Below are 8123 nucleotides of genomic sequence, written 5' to 3'. Positions count from 1 at the left end.
CCCCACTTCTCCTCAGCTTCCCCGTCCTAAAAGTGGGGCTAATAACAGCACTCGTCTCTTGGGGCTGTTGCGACGAATAAATGGTACAACGTAAATAAAGCGTTTAGCCCCCAAGCCCTTGCCTAGTATCTATCACAAGCAGGGGCTGTGGTCATTACTGTCACCTTTTCGGCAATTCCCTGGCGGTCCAGTGGTTAGGACTCAGGGCTTCCGCTGCAGGGGGCACTGGGTTCGATCCCTGGTCCGGGAACTAAGATCCTGCAAGGTGCGGTCGTCCGCAAAAGACCACAGAGATGCTGGGACGGACTGGCGCCAAGCTGGGCGGAAGGCAAGACCCAGGAGGTGGGCGGGGGTTGGTGGTGACGTGGACGGGTCCGACCCAAGCTCTAGCGGCTTCCACTACCCCGGGTTGGTTTCAAGGGCTGGACAATCGGCGGGGTGGCTGCCCGGCTCCACCACCTCGGAACGTGCTAGGCGGCGGGTTTCGGGATGACTTCGTGCGGGTGAGTGTCCCCGAAGCAGAGAAAAGTGGGAGGTCAGACTTGGCCAGCCGGACGCGCCGTCGGGGAGCGGCCAGGTGCGGGGGCCGCGGAAGCCAGGGCCGAGGGAGGGGACAGCCGGTCTCTAAATTAAGTCCAACCGGTCCCCTACGTAGGTGGGGCAGCGAGGAGACAGTACCTGGGGACGGTATTGAGAGCCCCTGCTCGTTATCTAGCGCTGCGCTCCAGGGAACACTGGTTTTCGAGGTGGAAAATTCGACGTGGAGGTTGCCTCTCGTGCTTGGAGTGCGTAGCGCGGTGGTGCCGAGCGTGGGGGGCGGCCTGGAACCCGGACGCCCTGACCAGGGCTGGACATGTGGGTCCCTGGCGATGTGGGTCCCCGGCGAGGGGACCGCGGGCTCTGGGCAGTCGGGAAACCGAGGCTGCTCCTTCTTACGCAGCTTCAGAAAACAGCCCGGGGTTTTGGAGTCAGGGATTTCGAAAGGTAGGTTTTCAGGTTCAGGCGACAGCCTCGAGGCAGAGTGAGCGTCAGTTTTGGGGGCTCCGGGCGCTAAAGCCTCTAAGGAATAGCATAATAATCACCGGGGGAAAAGTAGACTTGGAGGGCTCATTTAGTTTTTATAAACCAGGAAGAAGGATCAGAAATACATTTTGTGCCTTTTTATCCCCAAAGTTTTCTTTTTATTTTTCAAAACTAGAACGATCATTTAACACTAACAAGGAAGGTGTCTCCCGACAATGCAAAAACGTGTTGGTCAGATGATGTTTTATGAGCGTGAAAATGAAGCACACGTTGTACAGAGGCTGCGGCGGAGCGAGGGGAAGGAGGCAGCCCTTGTGTCGCCGAAAGTCCCTGGCTAAGGCTTTCATTCCAGCACCTTCCTCATTCCCTCACCCCGCATTCCTTAATGAGTGATGAGGAGTCCTGGTGCCAGACTCCAAACTGGTGCCAATGAATTTAAAGCTGGCAAGTCCTCGGCAAACTTGACTTTCCTTTCACATATGGACAGCTGGAATCGTGAACAAAAGGTCTGGCTTTTAACTGAGGTTGTTGCTGTTTAATTTACATCTCTATGATCTTAAGGCGGCTGGCCTGTGTGGCCTTGGGGAACTCACGTTTCTTCCTCCGAAGAAACTATTTATTCTAAACTTTTCTTTGCCTTTTTAGTTTTCTTTTTTATTAAAAAGTATCTGGCTTTGAAATAGGTATTTCTGATTTTTGTCCCTCTGAGATAGGCTAGTTGACTCCAACACACCCTACCAACCCAGGAAATGATCACTACAGTAGCATGCAGTAAACTCAGTAAATGTTAGGTTTTTTTTTTTGCATATTAGTAAGTTTTATTTAAAACTAAAATGCCAGTGACTTAGGAAAAATGGAATTATTATTCCATTATACTGTTATTCATATTATTATTCAATCATTCATATTATGAATATCATTTATATATTATTCATGTAATATGATTCATATTATTCATCTGGCAGGAATAATCTAGGTTTTCATGTTTTTTATTCTTTGGTAATACCGCAGGACCTTCATCGGCAAATGCAGCATGTGGCATATGAGTCAGGGAAAATGAAGCAGCGTTATGTTGAGCAGGGTGTCTCCAAAAACAGTTTTCAGACTGATGGGAAATACAGACAAGAGGGCTGTTAGTTGGTAAACTCATTTCATTTCATTCAGTGTGGAGCACTTACTACGTATAGGTTACGTATACGTTACGCATAGGTCCTGTTCTAGATTGTGCCACTAGTGCTCACCGAAGCACTCTTTGAAGGATTATGTCCATGCTATAGTTGTGGAAATGGAGACTGAAATGAAGTTTGCCCAAGGACTACAATGGAAGGAGCAGGTTGGAATCCAACTCCGTTTGAGGATAAAGCCAATATTTTTTTGATTGTGTGGGACATTTTATTCATAATATTTCATTCCACAAAAGTTTGATAATCCTACCACGTGCAAGGCATCATACTAGGTACTGGGAATACAACTGACATGACCTCTTGGAGAAGTTATGACACTAGCATATTTGACATCATCAGCTGATCATTTTTTAATACTCCCCTTCTCTATAGGACAGAATTATTTTCAGTAATAATATGTAATACCAATGACAATTACTGTTGTCTTGCTTTCTTTTCATTTGAAGACAGTTTTTAAAAACTACAATTAAAAAAAATTTTATTTATTTATTTTTGGCTGTGTTGGGTCTTCGTTTCTGTGCGAGGGCTTTACTCCAGTTGCGGCAAGCGGGGGCTACTCCTCATCGCGGTGCGCGGGCCTCTCCTTGTCTCGGCCTCTCCCGTTGCGGAGCACAGGCTCCAGACGCGCAGGCTCAGTAGTTGTGGCTCACGGGCTTAGTTGCTCCGCGGCGTGTGGGATCTTCCCAGACCAGGGATCGAACCCGTGTCCCCTCCATTGGCAGGCAGATTCTTAACCACTGCGCCACCAGGGAAGCCCTACAATTCTTAAAGATATGCAAACTGGGTAAAATATCTTATGTATGAATTAATCCATAAGTGGTAAATTCACACTTACCAAACAAAATATACTTGGCAGTTTGCACTGTTTTAAATTTTAAACACTAATGAAAAACTCAAAGTGGTCACACTAATGGCCGAATTGAAGTAACTGATGCTTGGTTTCATCTTTAAAATCACTGTGCGATTAGTGTTCATTTCACATCTATTGCGTAGACGGAGGAATGAGTAGTACCCCCTAGGTTAGAGACACAAACTGCTCCCTAAGCCAGCTTGAACAATTCTGAATGTTATATATTTACTCTGATTGCAAGTTTACTCTTGAAAGGAACCTATGTTGCTGAGCCAGGTAGTATGTTAAAATCTCACACCATGATTGTGGATATGTCTATTTCTCCTTTTAATTCTTTCAGGATTTTGCTTTATGTATTTTGAGGCTATGTTATTAGAATAAAGAATTGTTATCTCTTCCTGTGAACTGAATATTTTATAACTTGAGGTATTTATCTGTGGTTTTGGCTTTTTGTCTTAAAAGTCTACTTCATTTGATATTAATATAGAGATATCAACTTTATCTTCGTTACACTTGGTGTATTTATCTTTCCTTTTACTCTCAGTGTTTCTATATCACTGTTTTAGATGTGTCTCTTGCAAACCGTGTATAATTGCGCTTCTTTTTTCCATCCAGCCTGATTACCTTATGTTTTAATTGGAGCATTTAATCAATTTACATTTATGTAATTATTGATACAATTGGTTTAAATCTAACATCTCAGTGAGTGCTTTCTATTTGTTTTGCCTGATATATGTTCTTCTCTTTTCTTGCACTATTTTGTATTTTTTTTTTTATTATCCCATTTTCCTATTGAATATTATTTCTTATTTGTACTATTTCTATAGTAGTTACTCTATAGATTAGAACATATTCTTGACCTATCAAAGTCTAAAATTACTTGGTATTTTTAATCTTCTTTAATCTTCTTTAATCTTCTTCCTAGACCTTGGAACAAAGACCTTGGAACACTTTTAGTCTGTTCGCTGCCTTTCCTGATTTACATGTCATTACTTTACCCTTTTTTGGTTATATTGTGCTTTATGATTTTTTTTACTGTTTTGTTTAGGAACAAAACAGTATTATTTTATACAGTCAGTAGTCATCTAGACTTACCCACTTATTTGTCATTTTTATTTCTCTTCCTTCTTTCCTTATGATCTTCCTTCTGGAGTAATTTGCCTTTAGTAGTTACTTTAGTGCAAGTGTACTGGTGACAGATTCCCTTAAACGTTGATTGTCTGAAAATGCCTTTATGGGCACCTTCATTTTTGAATAATTCTGATGGTATAGAAGATATTTCAGTGTCTCTGGCTTCCCGTATAATCTGCTGGAAAGTTAACTAGTAATCTCTTTTTTTTTTTTTTTTTTTTTAATAGGGAGCATTTTCTTTTTTCTTTTTTTAAATTTTATTTATTTATTTTATTTATGGCTGTGTTGGGTCTTCGTTTCTGTGCGAGGGCTTTCTCTAGTTGTGGCAAGCAGGGGCCACTCTTCATTAAGGTGCATGGGCCTCTCACTATCGCGGCCTCTCTTGTTGCAGAGCACAGGCTCCAGATGCGCAGGCTCAGTAATTGTGGCTCATGGGCCCAGTTGCTCCGTGGCATGTGGGATCTTCCCAGACCAGGACTCGAACCCGTGTCCCCTGCATTGGCAGGCAGACTCCCAACCACTGCGCCACCAGGGAAGCCCAGTAATCTCTTTTAAAGGTAATCTTTTCTCTTCTGGCTGTTCTCCTTGTATTTTATTTATTTATTTATTGAAAAGCACTTGTTAACATTTAATTAATCTCCCACCATGTGGGTTCAAGCTACCAGGACACACGCCCCACCCACACCCTTAATCTCAGCTCTTCTGCTGAAGAATTTGGCCTTCACTTGACAGGCTGCTTTGGGAGCTTTCCCTTCCCCAGAACTCTGTAGTAGCCTGATGGCACCACATCAGCTATAGGAGCCGCTCCAGTCTTGTTCTTGACAGCATTTACTCGTGTCTGCTCACTGACCGAGGTTCCACAATTTATCATGGTTGACAGCTGGGCAGAAGCTCTGGTTCTTCTTTAAGTGGTAATGCCTCATATCAACTTTCGCAAAGTATCCTCGGTGACTGGGGAGAGAAGGCAACCATTTTCATTACCCTCACTCCAATTAAAAAGCTATGTTTGGGGCTTCCCTGGTGGCACAGTGGTTGAGAATCTGCCTGCCAATGCAGGGGACACGGGTTCGAGCCCTGGTCTGGGAAGATCCCACATGCCGCGGAGCAACTGGGCCCGTGAGCCACAACTACTGAGCCTGCGTGTCTGGAGCCTGTGCTCCACAACAAGAGAGGCCGCGATAGTGAGAGGCCCGCGCACCGCAGTGAAGAGTGGTCCCTGCTCGCCGCAACTAGAGAAAGCCCTCACACAGAAACGAAGACCCTACACAGCCAAAAATAAATTAAAAAAAAAAAAAAAGCTATGTTTATCATCTTCACAGTCCGTCTCCCCCCATTACAGTGTAAAAGTTGTTCACTCATGCAGAAGAGTGACATAGCAGGTACTCCACTTGTTGAATAAAACAAATCTTTAAAAAGCCACCAGGGATTTCCCTGGTGGTCCAGTGGGTAAGACTCCACGTTCCCAATGCAGGAGGCTCGGGTTTGATCCCGGGTCGGGGAACTAGATCCCACATGCATGCCACAACTAAGAAGTCCGCAAGCCACAACTAAAGATCCCATGTGCCGCGTCTAAGACCCGGTGCAGCCAAAATAAATAAACAAAATAAAATAAATAAAAAATAAAAATAAAATGTAAAAAAAAAAAAAAGCCACCAAAGACTATCAGGTGGGAAAGACTAGCCTTTTCATGGAACCAGAATAAGTCACTGAGAAAGTCAGGCCAAGACTAGAATTTAGGTCACTTGACAGCTTCTACACACTCCTGTAACAGAGGTCTCCTAAACATTCCCCTAATTTGTGGGCATAAGTGGATCTAACAGTTGTGTAAGTCAATCTGATACGTGTCACTAACCTGGTGACTGACTATGCCATGAGGGCCACAGCCAGTGAGTAAAGTCAGCAGTTACTCTTGGAGGACTCTAGCACATTAAGGCAATAGCTGATATCCAAGTGTGACTAGCCTCGATTCTCCTTGTATTTTAATTTTGACTACTGATGTAATGTTCTTTGGTGTGTGTTTATTTTTAAATTTTCTTCCTTGTGGCTTAAATAGAATTTCTTGAAATCTCCTTCATTAATTTGGAAAGTTTTCAATCATTTTTTTTCTTCAAGTATTACTCTGCCCCATTCTCTCTCCTCTAATACTCCAATACTCACTGTATCCTCTGTGTCCTTAATTCTTTTCAGTAATTTGAGATCTTTTGTTCCTCTGTCATTCATTTTGGCAGTTATCTTCTTATTTTATTTATTTTTTTATTGAAGTATAGTTGATTTACAATGTTTCAGGTGTACAGCAAAGTGATTCAGTTATACATATACATATATATATCTATTCTTTTTCAGTTTCTTTTCCATAATAGGTTATTACAAGACACTGAATATATTTCCTTGTGCTATACAGTAGGTCCTTGTTATTTATCTGCTTTATATATAGCAGTGTATATCTGTTAATCTCAAATTCCTAATTTATTCCTCCCACCCCTCCACCGGCCTTGGCAGTTATAGTCTGACTTATCTTCCAGTCTTGTCTAATTGTCTGTTAAATTAACTTTTCAATAGTGTTATTTTATTTTGTATTTCTAAAATTTCTGTCTCTTTTTGTATTCTCCAATTTTGTGTTAAAATTCTCAGTAATTAATTTATAGTTCTTTAATACTAAGTCTATTTACTTTACAATATATGTCTGATAACTCCAGTATCTGAAGCCCTGTGTTTTTATTGCCTTATTTTCCTCTTTTTAAAAATGCTATCTCCACATGTGCCAAGCAATGTCTTTACAAAATAGTTTGTGAAAATAATCTGAGACCTAGGATAACTTCTGCCAGAGATGATTTATGTTTAGTTCTGCTAGGCACTGGGTTCACTAGCAATGCGGGATTGCCTCAATCCAACTTCAAGAGATGACGGGAAGCCTTGTGGCCATGCCTGGGAATTCCTATCTGATTCTGGTTCACTCCTCCGAGGTGTAAGCCATTGGAGTTCCAATGCAAAGCAAAGGAGATTCATCAGGAACCCCCCTGCCCATCTCCATTCACGGTGGATCTTGGACTCTAACGTTTATTCCCTTAACCCCAAGGGGCTGAGATAAACACGCTCAACCTGTGAGCTGCCCACTTAGGAATCAGCAAACACATCCAGAGGAAAAAGTAGCCTCCATCCTTAGCCTCCGTTGTCTCTTGAATCCAGTCCCAGTAATTCTTCACTGTCTTGGTAGCCATCTGATCCTTTCAGGCAGATTTGTTGTTGCTGTTGTTCAGCTTTTCTAGTTGTCATCAGTGAGAAAGTTGGTCTGAATTGCCCAGTCCATTGTTATTGGAGGCAGAAGTCTCTTTTGCCTCTAAGGCTCTTAGTCTAGCCAGTAGAGGAGGCAGGAGCTCCGTCAGAATGTTTTTCTGACTTTCTACCAATCACAGTAGAGGATGGGGTATAGCCAATTCTAATTTAGTCCAAGGAAAAAAAGATGATGTTATTTGTGTTCTTAATATAGTGAAGCAATTCATAGGTATTATATAATTACATAATAACTCATAGTTATTATGTAAATAATTTGACTAAGTTTCTGTTACTTGCAACCAAAAATTCCTGACTAAAATATTTAAAAGTAGTGTGTATATATCACCTTTGCCCACAATTTCACCAAACCTTTTTGGTTATTTATTTATTTTTTAAATTAATTAATTAATATGTTTATTTATTTGGCTACGTTGGGTCTTCGTTGCTGCGCGTGGGCTTTCTCTAGTTACAGCAAGCGGGGGCTACTCTTCGTTGTGGTGCGTGGGCTTCTCATTGCGGTGGCTTCTCTTGTTGCGGAGCACGGGCTCTAGGCGCACGGGCTTCAGTAGTCGTGGCACGTGGGCTCAGTAGTTGTGGCTCACGGGCTCTAGAGCGCAGGCTCAATAGTTGTGGCGCTCCGGCTTAGTTGCTCTGCAGCATGT

The 8123-nt window shown here is 42.6% G+C and overlaps 1 non-coding gene across 1 annotated transcript; it reads right to left on the bottom strand.

Annotated features, from left to right (window-relative positions):
* Positions 1-6027: 6027 nt before the first annotated feature.
* On the bottom strand, positions 6028-6155 carry LOC137755657 (small nucleolar RNA SNORA3/SNORA45 family). The gene has a single exon (XR_011072051.1). It is a non-coding gene; the product is annotated as a small nucleolar RNA SNORA3/SNORA45 family (small nucleolar RNA).
* Positions 6156-8123: the final 1968 nt, after the last annotated feature.

This window comes from Eschrichtius robustus, chromosome 20 (assembly GCF_028021215.1).
Source record: "Eschrichtius robustus isolate mEscRob2 chromosome 20, mEscRob2.pri, whole genome shotgun sequence".
Taxonomy (NCBI): Eukaryota; Metazoa; Chordata; class Mammalia; order Artiodactyla; family Eschrichtiidae; genus Eschrichtius; species Eschrichtius robustus.
This window is presented reverse-complemented; position numbering and strand designations above follow the sequence as displayed.